The sequence below is a fragment of the Papio anubis genome, chromosome 1 (genome assembly GCF_008728515.1).
Source record: "Papio anubis isolate 15944 chromosome 1, Panubis1.0, whole genome shotgun sequence".
NCBI classification, from domain to species: domain Eukaryota; kingdom Metazoa; phylum Chordata; class Mammalia; order Primates; family Cercopithecidae; genus Papio; species Papio anubis.
In genome coordinates this window covers 208847127-208869662 of record NC_044976.1, presented here as the reverse complement: position 1 = coordinate 208869662, position 22536 = coordinate 208847127, and the positions used below count along the sequence as shown (strand labels likewise).

At 39.5% G+C, this 22536-nt stretch overlaps 1 protein-coding gene across 2 annotated transcripts in view; it reads right to left on the bottom strand.

Annotated features, from left to right (window-relative positions):
- Positions 1–22536, bottom strand: part of CHRM3 (cholinergic receptor muscarinic 3) — a 519207-nt gene that overhangs the window by 484783 nt on the left and 11888 nt on the right. The window lies entirely within an intron of this gene.

Here is a 22536-nt window from a genome sequence, read left to right as displayed (position 1 = left end):
ATTGAAATCAATACCTATCTATCATAAAAGATAGAGGGTATTTTTAATAATCTTACCCAGAATGAGCAAAAACTGGAGAAACCTCCTACTCTTTCTTACTATGAAACTCATGTTTAGGTCAAAATATAATGTTCCTTAATTAGAGCCTATTGACGCTCTTAAGTTTGCAAAAACTCAGGGAACATCTAGCTCAGTGGTTCTCACCCCTGCTGTGAATCAGGACCCCCCTGTGGAACTTTCCAAATCGACCGAATCCAAATTTCCCAGGTAGAATCAGGGAATCCGACTTTCTTGGACACTCTGCAAGGGGTTTGAGAACTCCAGCGATGACTCTGTTCATTCAGCATACGCTCTCTGGTGCCTACGACATTCCTCTGTGCCCACTACCATGCGGCTGAGAAAGCAAGGATGAAGAAAACATGAAATCCTTGTGAATAAGGAGGAGAAACAGTTGAGTACAATAAAGCAGGTGAGTGTGAAGACAGAAGTAAGTAAAGAAAGTGCTTTGGGGTGATGAAAAGGGACCCCTAAACCAGATGGTGTTCAGTGAGAGAGCTCAAGTCTCCAAAAAGAGAAGCCTTCTCAGGCCCAGCTTCTCAACAGGCCTGAGCTAGGGAACAAAGACCTTGTCTTACACCATGTGAGAACTTGAACCATTATGCGGGCTAAGTGGCCTGATTACTAACTGGAGTCTGTTCGTATGCTAGGAAGACCAGACAGTCACCGGACTGCCGAATTTTCAGACAGGGGCAGGGAAAGGATCAGTCTCATTGAAATGACATAAAGGGACAACGGGAGAAAGATGTAAATACAATTGTTTACACGCAGTTGTGCTTGTTCAGTTTGATGCTTCCCTCGAGAAACTCTTACAAGCCCATGAAGAATGGTGTAACGTACAGAGAAAAGGCTCAAGGTATTTTCATTTTGATCTTTATGTGTGATACATTGTTTCGCATTCATGTCCTGACAGGTACTTGTGGGCATTGTTACCATTTCATTTTACTGAATGCTGGAATATATAGACAAATGGACCACAGAATCCCCAAGTCTGAGAGCTTTACTCATACATGGTCTGAGCCCTCTTTTATCTATTATCCCTAAAAATAACAGGAAGATGAACTAAAGCACCTTATATGTTCTTCCCTTTTGACTTCCTGACATCAAATCTTAGATCCAATTGTAAATATTGTCACAAACCAAAGGAAAAATCCAAATGTCAAGACAAGCTATATCTACAAGTGATTAAAGATAAGAAAACTGTAACACATCCACTGTGACTCTTCCAAAAAGGTTAATCTGTTAAATAAAAAAAAAAAAAAAAAGGCTGGGTCAGGCTGTCAGTACTAAAATGACTATAATAAATAGACTTACTTATAAAAACCCTCTTGAAAGCTGGACATCTAAAGTCAGATCAAGTCAAATCAGCAAATTTCATTGAGACAATAGCACGAACCATAGAAAAAAAAAAAAAGGAATAGATGTTTTTGCCTTCACAAAGAAACACATGTATAGAGAGAAGCAATATAAGAACCCTTAGACTAGAATGTGGCTATTAGTATTGCCTTTGACTTTCTTCCCTCCTACTTTAACCCTGTGTTTCAGACAAACTGGGAGCTGTCCCTTTCTTCACTCCCAAAGGTGTTCTACCAGGGCGTCTCAGCACGTCCTCATCTAGAAACAGGGATATCTGAAATCCTCCACATCTTTAAAGGTCTATGTCAAATGATATACTCATGCCTACTACACACTAGATTTTGTCTTTTCTCAAAGTGGACCCCATCTGTTCAAAGAATGAGGACACCAAGAATGGCTTGTCATGTGCTGCTGCATTAATGTCCTGTGAAGTAGAGATGAGGGAACCAACCATTCAAATGACTGATTATCCTGGACACCGTTTCCCTTCCCTGGAGTTACACTTTGTCCCACCACAATATCAATAGCAACAGAAATTTTTTCCGAGAAACACTTTGAGGGCAAAGAGAATGCATTGAAATGTTTAGTTCCTTTGATTTTCTAAGAAGCAAACAGATTTTAAAGAACTGTGTTGTGTTGTTAATAATTAAAAACTTTTCAACGTTTGCCAGAAGTGAAAAAGAAAACTATTAAAAAAAAATTTCTCCCCAAAACATGAATACTGATAGACTTAAAATTACAAAATGCTTCTAAGATGTAGGTTATAGTCCAAGAAATAGAAGACTTTGCATGCACAGTATCACATACACGTACCACATACACAGATGTTGGTCTTTTAATGTAGAAACTGAAAAATGACTGTTTTCTAGATAGATCTGAACCTCAGAAATCTTGTTTGCCCATGCAATATTTTTTAAAGATATACACACACACACACACACACACACACACACAGACAAAGCAATGTCTAAGCACTGCTAAAAGTTATGTTAAAAACTTGATTTTAAGCAGCTCTCAGAAACATAGAAGATCTGCCAGCAGAATGTCAGCATTCTTTCTGGTATTTTTAAGACAGGCTCAGGTTTAGCAGTGCTGGGTCTTCAGAAGGCCACATGCTATCTGTTTGGCTGTAGTCCTCTCCCAGGGGGTTCATCTGCACATCTGCCTGGCTCGCTGCCTTGCTACTGCCTGGCATGTGAATGAAGCACTTCTGGTTCAGCTTCTCAATGTATATACATTTTAGCAAACATTTACCAAACATGGAGTTAACAGAACAGGCACTACAGTCTAGGCAATCTGAAATTTAGCTTTCTTATCAAGACATAGCAACCTATCATATAGTTTTTAATTCAGAAGCAAATGTTTAGTGATGGTAAATAAAAAATTCCACTGAAAAGGAAAAAAAAAAATCTGTTAGAACTGGTTATCTGCTGTTAAACAGTCATAAAAAAGTTCATGACTTGGATTATTTTCTCTTTCGTTGCTTATATTTGTCCAGGGCTAAAGATTTTCTGCTTTTCAATTTGTCTTTAGTTAAGAGGGAAATCTATGTAACTTACAATTAATTTCTTGTTAATTTCTAAAATTTTAAATTAAGAATACTTGAAAGAGATGTCTTTAAATAGTTAAGAATAGTTTGAATGCCATATCATACTCTAAATATATACACATATGTAGGCGTAAAATTAAGAGAAAAAGCAAAAAAAATTAATGTTTCCTATTTTCTCAATCTGACATACTGGCTTTAAAACATAATTTATAGTGAATGTCTAGGAAAATAAACATTTCACCATGCACTTATGATTTATTGTTCATAATGAAGTTAACCATTCCTCAGCTCCTATGACAATCTGCTGAAACTAAAGATGTAATTCTGTCCTGCAGATCTGACCATTCAGAAGGACATGTAGGAATAACTCTTTAGACAACCAAATGGAACGAGCTCAGAATTTACCCAGAAATGCAGACCACTTGTTCTAAAATATACTGTAGTATATTCTTATGCTACCATGAAGTCTGTGAATTTCATTTCATAAAATTTTTCTCCATTCACACATTTTTCCTTTTGAAAACAGCATGTGTGAGCAACGCAGATTCACAGCTGAAATTGTTTTCTTCACATCTTAGAAGGATGATGAAAAGTTCACATGCATCTTCCTTCACTAAACTCTGAAGCAGATGGTAAGGCTGACTGCAAAATCACCTAGTCAGTCTGTTGTTCGGTGGCCTCTGATACCATGAGATGCTGTCATTTTTCAGGCCATTTTTTTCCATCCTACAAATGGATCCCAAAACTCTCAAGACATTATAGTTTATCCCCTTGTTAAATACTCAGTTCATGAAACTGACAAGCCATCTTTGCTACCATGTTCCTCCCTACTGTTTCTCCCACTTCCATCTTCACCAACTATGGTGTTACCTTGGTAGTTTATTTTCCTTTTCTATCCATCCTCATACTTATTGAGAGGGTTGAGGTAGCTTGCTGGCTGGTAGGCATCTGGGCTTCCAAATTATACATCTTGCTAATCTACTGGAGAGAAGCAGCATATATAAATCCTTCCAGAAAATCTCCTAGCCTTCCAATCATAGAATATGTGGAGTATATTCCTCGTTAAACCTGACACTTCTTTAACTTAAACCTTTTCCTCTTGACATAAACATTAGGGGTTCTTGAAATCATTTTCTGAGAAGAAAGAAAATATTAATTGGCAGCAAAAAGAAGAAAACAATTCATAATTGCTACTGATACCTTAGTCATTAATCCAGACCAGTATGTTTTCAGTGGAAAGAAGATAAAAGTATATTTCATTCTTGTTCATATTACTGAATATTATTCTTCTAAACCATAATACTCAAGAGAAAACGGATAAAAATATCTGTCAGAAGCTGTACTCTTTACCACTGAGAATAGTATTATTGTTCTGTAGAGAAAAATCTCTCTTTCTATCAAAGGGGGTTGAAATCCTTTACTTACTGCATATACCGGTGGTTAGTTCCTGTATCGATAACATATTGTCTTTCGTTTGAATCTAAACGTTAGGAGAAAATCAGTGATCAAACCCGATAAAAAGTAGTCCACAAATCAAAACTTTTATTTAATAAAAACCAACCTATGGCCACTGGAAAATCTTATGAAGCATGGTCTCTAAGATTTTATTTCTTTAAAATAGATTTTGAAATCTAGATCCAATTTGGCTTCCCCACGATACTTACTTCTGTTTCTGAAGTGCCTCTTTTATTTCTCTCAACAGTGAATAATCAAAGAAGGAAGGCCCCATAGCAGCATCCTGCTACCATGTGTAAAATTCGGGGTCTGATTTTCTTCCTTAATTTTTACCGAGTAAGAAAATCTATGGCAAACATTAAAATTAAGCACTTTTGCCTGCCATCTTTTATATCAACAATGCATTATTTACATAAGACCACCAACTCAGCATCCAAGTTGCATAGAGAACAGTATCCTCAGTGCCTAGATGATACTACTTGGATGAATGAAGTGACATATGATTAGAATTGTGTTAGAAGACTACATTGAAAAATATTTTTCTCCTCTCTAGCTCTTAATTAAATGGTCACATGTCCTTCTTGCTCTAGCTTCATTTGCTAATTAAAATTTATTATTTTGGATCAGTCACAGCAATATATTAATAAACAAACAACTACACCTTTAGCTATGTTAAATTTTTCCCTATCTGAATATGAGTTTCTTCGTTGTTTACAACTTTATATTTTCCTCAAGTTCCCTTTATTTTCCTATTTTTGTATTTTATTCTGTACTTAATTTATCTTAATTTAATGAGTTCTTATATAACAGAGAAGAAGGAATATTTATGTATTTATTTATTTGCAGACAGAGTCTTGCTCTGTCGGCTAGGCTGGAGTGCAGTGGCACGATCTTGGATCACTGCAACCTCCGTCTCCCGGGCTCAAGCAATTCTCCTGCCTCAGCCTCCTGAGCAGCTGAAATTACAGGCACGTGACACCATGCCTGGCTAATTTTTGTATTTTTAGTGGAGACTGGGTTTCACCATGTTGACCAGGCTGGTCTCAAACTCCTGACCTCAGGTGATCTGCCTGTCTCAGCTTCCCAAAGTGCTGGCGTGAGCCACCGCACCTGGCCGGAATATTTTTAAGCATCATGTATAAAAAGTGTAGACTTTTTTTTCTTTGTATTTAGTCTATGTGATTTGTTTGTTACTTTACTCCAAAAACTGAAACCAGAGTGAGAATCAGACATGCATTTGTCTGAAAGCTGCTTTGGACAAATTATTTAACCTGTTTGTGGTTCATTATATTCATCTATTAAACATTACACTCATCTATGAAACTCATACATTAAAAATTACTCCTTAATTTTTTTTAGGATTAAATTAGATATTACAAGAGAAGTACTTAGAGCTCCTCGAACACAGAGTAAGCTAACAAACATTTTTGTAAATGCTAATATTGGTATTTTTACCAATAAAGTATTCTGTATCAAAGAGTCAAACTGTGGTTTTTCACAAACTAGAATCTCACTACTTACCACGTGTTCCTTAAGGCCAGAAGCTCTTAAGAAACTGACCAGCATGTCTTGCATAAAATGCATATTCAATTTCTACACTGTCCATTGAATCAATCCTCCTTAATCTCAGCTGAATTTAATGGAAGGCAGTATATGAAATCAGGCACGCTGCCTATGCTAGACTAGCTTTTCAAAGTTTACATTACCCGACTGAAAATATTTTGTTCTGTTCCAGCTTTTCTACTACCTTCTTCAAGACAAACATAAAGTGAGAGGTTGATATTTGTTTAATGCCACACAGCGCTGACAAATTGAAAAGGTTGGAGGATGGTTTGTTCCAAAGAACATCAAACTGCTGTAAACATGTGCCTTAGGTAGACACAACCTAAATGAATATTCAAAATTACTTAGGTTTATTGAAACCAAACTGAGGAAGAGATTAACAACTTTTTTTTTAAGTAGGCCATTTGTGTCAGTCAGTGTAGAATTATTCTTTTCATTTGTGTCAAAGATAAGCAGTTACCTGTTATCAAAGCATATGTGTTCAATACCAAATTAATTGTGAATAGAAAGATGGCAAAGGAGCAGATGAAACAAAAAGCAGAGCAGTTACGAGGCACGCCGGGGCCTCAACATTCAGACACAAACACATTTAGATTTTTAGCTGGAGAGACGGCACCTGCTCCTAATGGCAATACAGAGATCGCTCATAAAACTACCACGGAAGCTTTAGAAACGACAAAGGCCCAGCAAAGTCTAAAACTCAAATTCTTTCCATCAGGAACCCTGGTTTCTCCTCAACAAACACCTCATGCTTGGGTTTGTGTTATTTTGATATCTTGCAAATGATTTAAAATTATATCATCAGTATGATTTTTAAAACCAAAGCGAACATTTACAATGACAATGAAAAACAAACTGACATTTAGCTCTTTGTTTAAAAAAAGTACACATATATGTGCATGCCCTCCACACCGCAGAACTACGCTAACTTCAAAGACATCTAAATCCATCTGATCCTATCCTGAGCCTTTCCAATTAATTGATTAACTAAATAATGCAGATAAGTGAGTTCTTCATTTGAATGTAGCCACTCATTATTTTGTGTCCCATGGTTTTGTTCAAAATAACGTTGAGTGAGTGGATTGTAGCTCACAAAATGTAGAACCCTACTAAAAGGTGGCCAGGTGTGGTGGCTCACGCCTGTAATCCTAGCATTTTAGGAGGCTGAGGGGATCAGATCACTTGATGTCAGGAGTTCAAGACCAGCCTGGCCAACATGGTGAAACCCCACCTCTACAAAAATACAAAAATTAGCCGGGCGGGATGGCGGGTGCCAGTAATCCCAGCTACTTGGGAGGCTGAGGCAGGAGAATCCCTTGAACCCAGGAGGTGGAGGTTGCAGTGAGCTAAGATCCCACCATTGCACTCCAGTCTGGGCGACAGAGTGAGACTCTGTCTCAATAAATAAATAAATAAATAAATAAAAGGCACCAATACACGATTTGAACCCAGATTATGAGTCACTTCCCACCGTCATGGAAAAGGAGCTCGTCTTGTCGGGCCAAAGGGTGGAAGATGTGAACAGCAGTGGTGAACCAGCAAGGCTTGGTTAGACTTAAAGGGAGCATGCTTTTCTCTTTGAGGTGATATCTGCTCTGATTTACCTTTGTTGTTTTGGGGGATTTTTGTTGTTGTTGTTGTTGTTGTTTTGGTCATTTTTTTTTTGAGACGGAGTCTTGCTCTGTCGCCAGGCTGGAGTGGAGTGGCACGATCTCGGCTCACTGCACCCTCCGCCTCCCGGGTTCAAGCAATTCTCTTGCCTCAGCCTCCCAAATAGCTGGGACTACAGACGTGTACCACCATGCCCAGCTAATTTTTGTATTTTTAGTAAAGACGGGGTTTCACCATGTTGACCAGGCTGGTCTCCATCTCTTGACCCTATGATCCGCTCGCCTCAGCCTCCCAAAGTCTGATTTATCTTGAAATAAGTCAGCGTTCTTGTGGACCATTAATAATAATCTAATAATTATGATTATGTAATTGCCAACCAAGCTCTTAACGTGTTCTACAGCAATCGCTTATTCTACTCACTTATCCCATAGAACCATTCCCATGAGACAAGATAAGAAAAATATATACAGCAATAAAAGCAAGATATATTGCAGCAGTGATACTGTTTTGGGGGTGCTTGCTATGTTCTGAGTTATTTGTGCACACATATACTCATTTCATCTTCCTGATAACCATCAGAGGCACGTACCTGAACAACTGTTCTTACTCTACAGATAATGAGACTGAGGAACGCTGGAGAAAAGGGACAATGGTGGTGGGGATGAGTAGAGTGAAGGAAACCCCAAGACTACCGTTATATGGCAGGCCTGGAGAGGAACAGTACTGATTGGAGAAACCAGTGCTGACTGGAGCAGAAGGATAGATGACTCCTGGAGGAAAAGAGGGAGGGAGGGAGGGAGGGAGGAAGAAGAAAGGAAGGGAGGGAGGGAGCGAGGAAGGGAGGGAGGGAGCAAGGAAGGGAGGAAGGAAGGAAGGAGGGAGGGAGGGACAGAGGAAGGAAGAAGAAAGGAAGGGAGGGAGCGAGGAAGGGAGGGAGCGAGGAAGGGAGGAAGGAAGGAGGGAGGGAGGGAGGGAAGAAGGAAGAAGAAAGGAAGGGAGGGAGGGAGCGAGGAAGGGAGGAAGGAAGGAAGGAGGGAGGGAGGGAGGGAGGAGGGAAGGGAAGGGAAAGGAAGGTGGAAGAGGAAGGGAAGAGAGGAAGGGAGGAAAGAGGTGGGGGAAGGAAGGGAGGAAAGAAGGGTGAGAAAGTGAGAGAGGAAGGAAGACAGAAAATGAAGGAGAACGAGGAAGAAAAATAAGAAGAAAGGGGAGAAAAAGAATGGGAAGGAAGGGGAGAGGACCTGAGATAAGTATTAATTCAATAAAACCAAAAAATAATATAAAAAAGATAACATCATAGTTGACTAAGTAATTCATCAGTGAGTAATATATAGTCAAAACATATTAATATTGAATATTAATATAACCAAAATTTTTATATGATTCTCTTAGAAGCATAAAGAGATTTATAAGAGGGCTAAAATTTTCTAGAGTAGGAAATAAATTCTAAAAGTCCCAAAAGCAAAACACAATACTCTATGCTTGCTATTTAGAAATATGAAAGTAAATAACAGAAAAAACAGCCTAAGAATTTGAACGAGTTTGCCTCTCAGGAGTAGAAATTGGGGATCGTATGCTAAGGACTGCTAGTATTTTATCACAAGCCTTGAGAATTATGTAACTTTCTAAATTACATATAAAATTAATATTAAATGTAAAAAGATAAATAATTAAATTAGAGTCCAATCCCTTTTTTTTTTTTTTTAGACACAGTCTCTCTCTGTTGCCGAGCCTGGAGTGCAATGGTGCGATCTTGGCTCACTGCAATCTCCGCCTCCCAGGTTCAAGGGATTCTCCTGCCTCAGCCTCCTGAGTAGCTGGGATTATAGGTGCATGCCACCACACCTAGCTAATTTTTGTATTTTTAGTAGAGACGAGGTTTTACCATGTTGGCCAGGCTGGTCTTGAACTCCTGTCCTCATGATCCACCCACCTTGGCCTCCCAAGGTGCTGGGATTACAGATGTGAGCCACTACACCCGGCCCACAACTTATTTCTTACTTGTTTTTCTTTTGTGCAGGTCTGCCAGTTAGAAACTGTATCTAACTTACTTATGTTTGCTGTTCAAATAAGCTACGTGTTAAGTAAAAGAAAACATTATAAAAGTGAAAGGCACAAGGCTTTAAGAGCACAGATCCAGGCCACCTAACCCAGACAGGAGGCCAAGCAAAAACCTGACATGTTGCAGGCCCCACAAGTCATTTTTGAATCTTTAAAAATGAAGTCACCTACCACTGTTTCTGTCCCATAGGAGAGTTCAACACATTTTGTTTCTTCCCTTTCCTTCTTTCTTCAAACCTAATGATTGCATAAGCCAACACTAAAGCATCATAAAAGCTTAAAAACTCGTTAGTGACACAGGAGCACAACAACCGTGTAAATCATATTTAAAAACAAAATAGAGTGGACATATCTAGGCAGTGCTTTGTCTCGACTACACTTCAGTGGTGAAAAGAGGCAGATTTCCCAGTCGGAACAAAGCAGGTTTAAGGACGCCCACAGCAATGAGGCTGAAAAAAAAAAACAGTGAGAAGCTGGAAGATAAATGAAATCGTGCTCAGAATTTCTTATGTTGCCTCAGAAAAATATATTGATCTTTTCGACCGCTTGGAAACTAAGTATGAAGGGGTGCTGTGGTAGAAGTCTTAATGGAAATCCTTTAGAGAAAGGAGGTGAGTGAGTCAATACAGGAGCTAGGGCCAGAGGGGTCGGGGATCTTGACAGAGAGGTGGTGCTGGAGGAAGCGGGTGGAGAAGGGACACTGCATGCCGAAAGCCCGGTTCAGAACTTCTCCGGAGAGGAATCCATATGCGAGGTAAAAGACTATGAGATGTGACAGACCATGCGATCGCCGCTGTCTCACCATGACCAGAACACCCTACACCAGGATGTGTCTTCAGCCCTGGGAAATGACTGATGCATGCATTTCACAGCGATGCTATCAGGCCTCCAGGGCTTTACAATGCGTTCTTAGAGGGTGAAAAACATTTTGGATTTTGCAATGGTTTCTGACTCTCTAGGTGGCCACATTCTATAAAAAGGTACACAGTATCTATAGTATATAGATATAAAGTATATGTATGGTATTAAAATTTCATGAGGCTAAAAGGTGCTTAGGAGAAGAACGTCTAAAAGGCTCCTTAGTGGGACAATAATGAGAAAAAATCCCATTGAGAAACACTGGATTGAAGGAAAACATTAAGAGGAAAAATTATGGTTGGAGAACTGTGGACTGTAAATTGATAAAAATTGAGAAGAATTTCTCAGTTCTGGGAGCATGAGAGCATTATATGATTGAAAACCATTTTAAAAATTGATAGCAGACATCTCAATATCATACACCAAAATGCTTCTTAAAATGATAGAAAAGAAAGAACACTAGATATCTTTAAATCAAGGCTGCTCTAGTATCCACAGCCTAGATTTTGTTTTAAGAAATTCTTTAGGCCAGGTGGGATGCGGTGGCTCACGCCTGTAATCCCAGCACTTTGGGAGGCCAAGGCGAGTGGATCACAAGGTCAGGAGATCGAAACCATCCTGGCTAATACGGTGAAACCCCGTCTCTATTAAAAATACAAAAAAAAAATAATAAAATTAGCTGGGCGTGGTGGCGGACACCTGTAGTCCCAGCTAATTGGGAGGCTGAGGCGGAGCTTGCAGTGAGCGGAGATCGCACCACTGCACTCCAGCCTGGGTGACAGAGTGAGACTCCATCTCAAAAAAAAAAAAAAAAAGAAATTCTTTATTCACTGAATTCCTAGTTACCAAGCCCAAACATTCCACTGTCTTTTAGAGATCCATAGCTAAAGCTCACAACAAGCCCAAATTTTACTTCATCACAAACTTCCATGTGGTCCTAGTAAAATAGCCTCAAAATTTTAAAAAATACCTGCTTAAAAGTCACACCTGTGTAAGCATTGTTTTCTGATTCTATTCAGAGCCCAGAGGTTTTCACATAGACACATGAGAGGGGAAAAGTTCAAGCAAACTGAGATCCTGTGCCCTGTCCAAATCGTTCATAAACTTGCAGGTGCGGTAAGGATTAGGTGATCCCAGATTCCAAAGAAACGACGTCTCCAGTGAGTATCTTCTACACAACCAACTTCAGGATACAATTTACAGTATTAGGGATATTGATCTTGTCACCATTATGCCCACGTCAGCATCCTGCAAACCAGATTACATATTGCATCATAATATGTTTAAAGCTACTTCTCAACAGCAATAAAAATTAGCTGGCCTTCTTAAGTCCCAGTAAGCCCCAAGCTCCAAGAGGGCAGGACCCTGTCCTCTTTCCTCATCACTCTATCTCCAGTGCAACATCTTGGCCTTGGCAGTTGCTCAATAAATATCTGATGAATGAAAAAATAAAATAAAATAAAAGAATACAGTATCTTCAAGCAAGTTTAGCAATATTTGAAGACTTAGATTTTAATGTGAAAAATCTGACAGAATATAATATTTAGTTATGTTAAAGTGTTTCAGAATAACTAAAAAACTAGAAATCATATTCTGGAAACTAGCCAAGTAATGTAAAAAGTGAAGTGCCTTGTAGCACATCAAGAGCATTCTGGAGGCCAGGCATAGTGGGTCATAATCCTAGCGCTTTGGCAGGTTGCAGCGGGAGGATTGCTTGTGTCCAGCAGTTCAAGACCAGCCTGGGTAACACAGTGAGACCCCATGTCTAAAAAAAAAAAAAATCTAGCCAGCTGGGGTGTTGTGCACCTGTAGTCCCAACTCCTTGGGAGGCTGAGGTGGGAGGATTGCTTGAGTCTGAGTGTTCAGGCTGCACTGAGCCGTGACTGTGCCACTTCACTCCAGCCTGGGCAACAGATCGAGACCCCATCTATTAAAGAAATAATTTTTTAAAAGAGCATCCTGAGTCCACACAGTCTTGGTTGCTGTATTAGTCCATTCTCACGCTGCTATAAGGACATACCCAAGACCAGGTGATTTATCAAGGAGAGAGGTTTAATTGACTCACAATTCCAAAGGCTCGAGGGGGCCTCAGGAAACTTACAATTATGGCAGAAGGGGATTGCAAATCTGTCTGTCCTCACATGGCAGCAGCAAGGTGACATGCAGAATGAAGTGGGGAAAAGTCCCTTAAAAAGCCATCAGATCTTGTGAGAACTCACTCACTATTACGGGAACAGCATGGAGGTAACCACTCCCATGAGTCAATTACCTCCCACCAGGTCCCTCCCACCACACATGGCGAGTATGGGAACTACAGTTAAAGATGAGATTTGAGTGGGGACACGGCCACACCACATCAATGGCCTATCATATTTTACATAGTGGTACCTTGTAGGTACTCAATTGTAGATTTCCTAAGGTATGCCTCAGGAATAGTGTATGCCAAATTCAGAAAAGCCCTTCTCCATCTTCCTCTTCCATTTTATGGCCTAAGGAATTTCTTTACTTCCTTTTTAATGCATATGCTCATAATTAAGTCAATGAGCATTTGCATTTTTTTTAAAATTAGAAACTAACAAGTTGGTTCTCTCTTATCTACTTCTAATAGAAAAATAACATTAATGGAAACAGAGCTGGGCATCTCCATGGAAATCTGATTGAATGTGCTCATTTACTTCATGGTTCTTCAGGTGTACCACCCTGTAATTTATTGTGAATGACAGTATTAATGGTGATTTCAATATAGATGTTCAAAAGAAAAAGCCCTGGAGGGAAATAATATAAGGGTGGGTTTGTCAGTTTTCCTTTCTGCAATAAGAAAAATAAAAGTGGGATTGAGTATTCATTCATTCTCCTAGCATGTATTAAGAGCCCATCCCCCTGGGACAGATAGTGTTCTAGAAACTGGAAATTTACCCCCCTGCCCCGCCCCGCCTCTCTCTCTCTCTCTCTCTCTCTCTATATATATATATATATATTTATAGTCATTGGTCCCATAGAGCTCATATTGTAGTGGGTGTTAACAGACAGTAAGTGAAAAAATACATATATATTTTGTCAGGCAGTGACAGATGCTATGAAGAAAAGGACAGCAGATTCAGAAGACGGTGAATGATGAAAGTGATGCATGCCACTTAGAGGAAGTGATCACAAAATGCAGCCTGATCAGATGGCATTTGAGGACAGCTCTAACAGAAGTGAAAAAGAAAGCTATATAGACTTCTGGAAAAAGATCGTTTCAAACAGATACAATAGTAAGTGTAAAAGCTCTGAGGCAGAATGTTCTTAATATAGAAAACAACGAAAAGAAAATAGCAGGAAGTTTTCACTTGTAAGGTAAGTTTTGCCTGGATCATCTTCTCTATCTATTTAAACCTTACTGGTCCTTTAAAGTATCTCTCAAGTGAAATCCCTTAAAGGAAGAAATGCCTGGTATCTCTCCAAAAAGATTTGGCTTCTCCATCCTCTGATTCCCAAGAACAACTTGGCTCAGACAACTCTATTTTACAAGTTAACATATTTGTAGATTATAAACACGCATCTAGGGTCAAGACTTTGCTACAAAATTTTTTTATCCCCTCCTGAACCTAGCTGCCTTATAATGATCTTGGCCAAGATGCCTTGTAAGTCAGTAACAGCATCCGTAGTTGAGAGAGGCTTTGCAGAAAAGAGTCAGTGGGCATTACCTCTTGATAGCTTAGTCTGGTTTGGACTTGGAAAACATACAATATGGCACCCTGACCCTGAGTCTTCCAAAAGACTTACTGGGTTAGTTACTTCTTTGCTGGAATGAGGATGGGTGGGCTACTCAGTAGTGGGGTTTGGGCCAGCTCTCTGTTCGGTAATGGCGATGTTAGTGGTGATGTTAATCTTGTTCTGTGCATGTGACTTGCTGGATTTAACTTTGGTTCATATTTCATTTTCTTTGGACTCCTATAACTGATGGTGGCTCAAGGGAAGGAGTCAGGCTGAGAGTATCAAATTTCTTTGTTTCTTCTCTCATCACTGGAAAATAAAGCATTTGTTTCTCGCATATTTGAAAAAATTGCATATTTGCCAGAGCCACCAGGGCATTAATCTATATCTCATTTTGCAAAGCCTATTTTAACTTTTTCACATAAACAGAACACTCATCAAAATACCCAGGGAGTCTCCGTTAATTTACAAAATACATGTGACTTTCAAAAGAACTTCAGCCAGGCATGGTGGCCCACGCCTGTAATCCCAGCACTTTGGGAGGCCTAGGCGAGTGAATCACGAGGTCAGGAGTTCGATGCCAGCCTGGCCAAACATGGTGAAACCCCGTCTCTACTAAAAATACAAAAATTAGCTGGACATGGTGGTGGGCGCCTATAGTCCCAGCTATCGGGGAGGCTGAGGCAGGAGAATCGCTTCAACCCGGGAGGCGGAGGTTGCAGTGAGCCGAGATCGCACCACTACACTCCAGCTGACAGAGTGAGACTCCATCTCAAAAATAAAAAAATAAAAAATAAATAAATAAATAAATAAATAAATAAATAAAGAATTTCATCTTGTCCTCTAAACAGAGCAGGTAGCCAAATTGAAAACCAAATGCCAGGGAGTAAAATAATGGCCATATTTAAAACATACAGTCCACAGAACATAACAGCAATGTCTAACTGTCACTCATATGAAACTAACAACTTTTTTTTTCACATCAAGAGACGCATTTTGAACCTTTCAAATCTTGACCCGCTCATTGGACACACAAATGCAGATGTCTGCCATCTAGTGGCAAAAATCAGTATTGGTAGTTTAATTTTTCTAAAAGAAAAAAAAATTTTTTTTAAAGAAAAATTTAATTTAAGGCCCACCTTTAAGAGGTGGGGGAACAGCGAGGCCTAGAGGAGGACTCAAGTCTAATTGGCCAAACTGTCCTACTACATCCATCTCCTCTAATCTTGACACCGAGTAGAAGAGCAGGCTTGTTTAGAAATTCCCTTACAAGTGTTAGTCCAGGTCCTGTGGATTTTCAGAAAGACATAAATCCCACGAAGGCAGCATCTTGTCCTGCTTATTCATCTCTTCATCCCTAGCACTTAGAACCCTGCCTGACACAATTCAGGAACTTAAAAAAACGTAACTAGCAAGTGAACTACCGGTAGAATGGTTGGAAATAGAAGAGATTGTGTGTGTGTCACCTGGCTCGGGGGTTTTGCTACCACAGGAATTTCTAAACTTCTAACGAACAGATTGATTATTAATTTTGTTTTCTTAACCTAATGTACTACTTTACATTAAATTCGTGAAAAAGTGTTAGTTGTATACGATTTTTGAAATTTACTCATGTATAGAAGACTTTTATAAAATGTCCCCTAACGGATGGGCAAAACCAACAATGTCCATTTTTTAGACTGTTCATGATAATCAAACTATTTTGCACATAGGCAGCAGTTCTAGACTATGTTGTCTTTGCTTTTTATACATCCTGCTGTTTATATCAATAATACATATGATGTACTTGCTCAGAAATGTAACCCCTAAAAATAGCATTATACCGGTGCAAAAATATGGTCTGTTTTGGATAGTCAGCTCCCTGATAGAACTCAAGAAACAAACAAAAAAAGTTAAGAACTGCATATATTTGTGATAACACTTTCTGTTTTTATAGTACCCTGTGAACATTTAACCATATTTCCCCTCCACAAAAAAAAATATATATATATATGTATATTTAGATACAGCAGGATACATTTAATGGAAGCAGTTTCATCTTAATTTTCCAGCTGCGATCTGAGTTCTTGCTCCACTGTGTTTAAATTCCAGTGGGAAAGAGCACTCCACCCTTTGCGAAGCCTGAGAAACATCCAATATGACTCATCTTACCAGAGAGAATGACCTGAGATAGCGTACACCCCTTGCCAATCCATGCTATTAATCTCACTCAGAAAAATAAATACATGCTCCGCTGTTCGTTTGTTCTTTTTCTTTTCTTTTCTTTTCTTTTCTTTTGAGATAGAGTCTCACTCTGTCACCTAGGCTGGAGTGCAGTGAGGGGATCTCGGGTCACTGCAAGCTCCGCCTCCCGGGTTCACACCATTCTCCTGCCTCAACCTCCCGAGTAGCTGGGACTACAGGCACTGCCACCACGCCCAGCTAATATTTTGTATTTTTGGTAGGGACGGCGTTTCCCCATGTTAGCCAGGATGATCTTGATCTCCTGACCTCGTGATCCGCCCGCCTCGGCCTCCCAAAAGTGCTGGGATTACAGGCGTGAGCTACTGCGCCCGGTCTCTCTCTCTCTCTCTCTCCCTCATTCTGAAATGGATCTCAAAATTTAGCAGCAGAAGTACTATCTGAGGTACAGTATTTAGAATGCTGAACGACAGACCCTGTCCCCATTTTTATTCAGCTGGTCTGGTTTCAATCCCCAAGGTTGAAACCTTAACAGACATCCCATATGATTATGATGCATACAATCCTGGGCCACACACGATCACCCTTCCAAGTCCCTGTGATTGAAAGCTTTCCAGTGGTCACAAAAACCTTCAAGAGAGCTTGCTACTTGTGGCATCTGATGATCAACCAATAATGACTACTCGGAAAATACTTGCCATTAGAAATTAGCTGGTGAAAGGAACCATCATTTCCAGGATGTCTGAAAGACTACACCTCTCAAAATGTGAGGGTCACCAGTGTAACCATTATATCTACAAACACACTGGTCCAGGCAAGAGAAGTTCTGAATCTCAATGGGAGAAATTCTAGTATGTTCTGCATATCAGTCATCAGGAACTGCTTACTGTTTACTAATAGATAAACTATTTTGTCATTATCAAGGTACATTGAAGACTGCTAAAACTCATGTTTCTTTTTCTCCCCCAAAGGGAACAGTAACAAGGAACTCACTCAACAACAAATACTTAATGAAAGTCTATTATGTGCCAAGCAGGCCCTTGGGATAGATCAGTGAATAAAACATAAAAATCTCTGCCTGCACAGGGACCTAAAGCATCATTCCATTTAGTGAGCTTCTACAAGGTGTAAAGTCTACAAGGTGTACAGAGAAATAAATAATTGGTGGCTCCCGATGAGAAGCTTAAAATCTAAAGAAAAAGGAGAGTTATTCACATAATTTATTTGAATGCAGGTAAGTACGGTAAATGTTATAAGAGATGTGAGAATAACATACTAAAGGAGCATGGGGATTGAAAAAGATGTACAGTCAGCCCTCTGTATCTGTGGGTTCCACATCTGTCAATTTAACTAATCTCACATCAAAAATATTCCAGAAAAAAATCCACAAAGTTCCAAAAAGCAAAACTTGAATTTGCCTCGTGCTCAGTACTATGTTGAATCCACTCACATGAAGTGATGTGTAGGCACTGCATTAGGTATTATAAGTAACCTAGAGATGATTTAAATTACATGGGAGGATGGGCATAGGTTATAATTCTGTGCTGTTTTATACATGAGACTTGAGCATCCTGTGATTTTGGTATCCGATAGAGGTCCTGGAGCCAATGTCCATTGGATACTGAGGGATGACTATATTTTCCTGAGGAATTCAGGCCTCCTAATATTTTTAGGACAGCTACAGCCAAGCTAGGGAGAGTAAATTTCAGGAAGTGTGGTTTCCACAGAAACCTAGAGGCAGGACAATGGAGTCACATCCAAAGAACCACAAACAGGCTGATGTGCCTACAGTGACATAACAGAGAGGCGAAAGGGAGATGGAAGCAAAAGTTCCCTGGAGGTAAAATTGTAGGTCTTGTTACAGAACAGTAAAATCCAAAAGAGACTGAAAGTAGGGGAACAAGTTAGAGGCTATTGGAGCCTTGTAAGGGAGAGATGATGGGAAAGACCTGGATCGAGGAGGTCATAGTGAGAACAGGTGACAAGTAATTAATGTGATGCAGGTTAGGGAAATTCAATAGGACTTACGAGCTGCATGTAAAGAGGGAAGGTATCTTTGTAAACATTCAAAAGGATTCAAGTCTGAATCCTTGCTTCTCTTAGGAAGAATGTGATGCAATCAATGCATATCGGAAAAATAGGAAGAATGGCATATTTTGGAGAAAGGTGATGGGTTCCAATGTCCAAATCATACATTAGAGGTGTCTGATGGATATTCTTTGCAGGAATGTCTAACAGAGGGCCAGAAATGGATATGTAGCACTTGGGAGGAGGTTTCATGCTTGAGATCTGTTTCTAAGAATACTTGGTGCCATAAATGCCATAAATGCAGCTGCAAATAACAAGAGTGAATAAAGAGGCCGAGTCATTTCCAGGCAGTGACTTAGCAGGAGTCTACATAGAAACTTAGATATGGACTCAGAAGATACAGGCTTAGAGTTTTGCAGCTTCGGGTGTGGCATTCAACCTTTTCAGATTCCAGGATCCTCAAATATAAAATAAGAGGCCCCCATTAGATAATCTTAAAAATCCCTTCAAAGCCTTCCAGGCACGGTGGCTCACGCCTGTAATCCCAGCACTTTGGGAGGCCGAAGAGGGTGGATCACCTGAGGTCAAGAGATTGAGACCAACCTGGCCAACATGGTGAAACCCTGACTCTACTAAAAATAAAAATTAGCTGGGCGTGGTTGTGTGCGCCTGTATTCCCAGCTACTCAGGAGGCTGAGGCAGGAGAATCGCTTAAACCCAGGAGGTAGAGGTTGCAGTGAGCTGAGATCACACCACTGTACTCCAGTCAGGTGACAGACAGAGACTCCATCTCAAAAAAAAAAAAAAAAAAACAAAAAAAAAAAACAGAGGAAAAAAGAGAGAGAAGAATTTTGGGATCAGGAGAAGACAAAATATGGAATGGTAACTTGGAAAGTTTCAAGGGTAAGAAAAAGTGTGCTTTAAGGAAAGTGAAGTCAAACGTGCCATAGTTAGAGGAAAATATCTTACAGAGAAACAGGATGGAGAGTGCCAGTGTGGGAGGAAGAAGAGCTGAGCGTGCAGTAGAAAAGTGTGATGGGGCACAGATTTCTGTTTTTGATGAAGCTGGAGAGGGGCCACAGGCTGCCTCACTTGCCACAGCCTTCAAACCCAGACACCAGTTTCTTTATTCAGCCTGGTTCGATGTTGTGGCCTCACCCTTGAGAATCGGCATTTCATCCGTAGATTAACATGGGCTAGGCCTGTCCCTAAGACTGTGGGAATGTTTCAGTCCCTCCCAGAATCAACTTTCTGATTTTCTTTTCAAGCCTAGACCCTTGGGTTGTTCTCTTTTTGCCTGGTTCCTGCTTCTGATGAGAAAGATATGCATGCATTTTATATAAAAGGCAACATGGTACGACCTGGATTCACTGAGCTTCTGTGACATTATTAGCTGTTTAAACTGAGGAAAGTCCTCAGTATGTTTCAGTTTCCTTTTATGTATATATAAAAAAATAGTAACAATTTCTATTTAAAGAGGGTTGTTGACTGCATGGTATTGGCATAAAAACACACACAGAGACCAATGGAATGGAATAAAGAGCCCAAAAATAAATCCTTGTATTTACGGTCAACTGACCCTCAACAAAGATGCCAAAAACACACAATGAAGAAAGGACACTCTTCAACAAATGCAGTTGGGAGGACTAGATATCCCATGCAGAAGAATGAAGTTGGATCTTACCTCACACCAAATACGAAAATCATATCAAATTGGATTAAAGACTTAAATTTAAAACCCAAAACTCTGAAACCACCATAAGAAATCATTGGGAAAATGTTTAGAACGTTAGTCTCAGCAAAGACCTTTTGGGTAAAATCTCAAAAGCACAGGCAACAAAAACAAAACTAGACAAATGGGATTATATCGAGAGAAAACATTTCTGCATGGCAAAGGAAAAAATAAAGTGAAGAGGCAACCTAAAATATGGGAGAAAATATTTGCAAACTATCCATCTGACAAGGGATTAATAACCAGAGCATATAAGGAAGTCAAAAGACTCTAGAAAAAAAGAAAATAATCTGATTAAAACATAGGCAAAAGATGTGAACAGAGATTTCTCAAAATAAAACATACAAATGGCCAACAGGTATATACAAATAAAACTAGCGGCCGGGCACAGTGGCTCACACCTGTAATCCCAACTTTTTGGAAGGCTGAGGTGGGCGGATCACTTAAGGCCAGGAGTTTGAGACCGGCCTGGCCAACATGACGAAACCCCGTCTCTCATAATACAAAAATTAGCCGGGCATGGTGGCAGGCACCTGTAATCCCAGCTACTTAGGAGGCTGAAGTAGGAGGATCACTTGAACCAGGAGACAGAGGTTACCGTGAGCCAAGATCATGCCGTTGCTTTCCAGCCTGGTGACAGAGCGAGACTCCGTCTCAAAAAAGTAAAATAAAATAAAATACAAATAAATAAATAAATAAATAAATAAATAAATAAATAAAACTCCATAGGATCCAGCAATCCCACTACTGGGTATACATCCAAAGGAACTGAAATCAATATGTCAAAGAGATATCGGTACTCCCATATTCACTCCAGCACTATTCATAATAGCCAAAATATGGAACCAAACTAAGTGTCGATCAACAGAAGAATGGAGAAGAAAATGTGGTGTATATACACAATAGATACCACTCACCCTTAAAAAAGAAGAAAATTCTCCTTCTGCAATGAAGTGGTTGGACTTGGTGGACATTGTGTTAAGTGAAATGAGTCAGGCACAGAAAGACAAATGCCGCATGTTCTCACTGACATGCAGAATCCCAAAAACTTACAGATGAAGAGTAGAATGGGGGTTCCCAGCAGGGACAGGGAAGGGGTGATGGTTGGGGAGATGTTGATCAAAAGGTACAAAGTTTCAGTTAGGATGAATAAGTTTGAGAGATCTATTGCGCAACACAATGACAACTATGGTTAATGGTCACGAACACTTGATAACTGTTAAGAGAATAGATCTTATAATGTTCTCACAGCAAAAAAATAAAAATAAAAAAATATAAAAAATCAGAGGTGATGGATATATTAATTAGTCTGATGTAATCATTTCACAAAGTACCACAATATCAAAGCATTACACTGTACGCCATAAATATATATAAGGTTTAATTGTCAACTATACATGAAAAAAGAGGACTGTTGATTCAATGAGATATTGTCTGAAAATCTGAAGCCTTATAATTCAATATTTAATATAATTCATCATAATTATCAACAGCCATCATCGTCATCATCATTGTTACCTGTTCTTTCTTCAGGATGTCTTGCATTGGCTAAAAGTTACTTTCTTTGCCCATGGTGGTTCCTGAGGTTTTCAGACCTTCAAAGAGACCTCGGTTCCAACATATTACTTTGTCTTTTTTAATCTGCTTTCAAAGTAGTCACTTCCTTTTTTCTTACCTTAATATATGGGCTTTTTTTGTGGGTATAATTTTAGACTATACATTTCCAAGTTATATCCTGCTTACTTTCCAAAGAGAATCCGAGAATGCTTATATTAAAACTGAAAGTTTAAAAAAATCCTAGAACAAAAGGGAAGTAATATACAGAAAAACCAAGCAAAACTGGCCACTGAGATTGAATGTTATTTTTAGGTCTAAGTTTCCCAGCAGCCAATGCGAAAATGAAATAAAGATGGCTTAATTTTATTGTCAGATAATTGCTCTTATTATTCCAAAGGAGGTTCAATTTTCGCTTGTATTAAACTGCAGAAAACACACAGTACCATGTGGGAGACATATTAACTATACCAAGGAACAAAATTTTCAGGGGTTTGATAGAAGACGTAGAAATATTCTTTATATTGGCAGAGTATGGTGGCTCATGTCTATAATATTAGCACTTTTTGGGAGGCTGAGGGGGTCAGATCACTTGAGATCAGGAGTTTGAGACCAGCCTGATCAACATGGTGAAACTCCATTTCTACCAAAAATACAAAACTTAGCCAGGCATGGTGGTGCATGCCTGTAATCCCAGCTACCTGGGAGGTTGAAGCAGGAGAATCGCTTGAACCTGGGGAGGCGGAGGTTGCAGTGGGACAAGATGGTGCCATTGCACTCCAGCCTGGGCAAAAGAGAAAAACTCGGTCTCAAAAAAAAAAAAAAAAAAAGCTCTTTA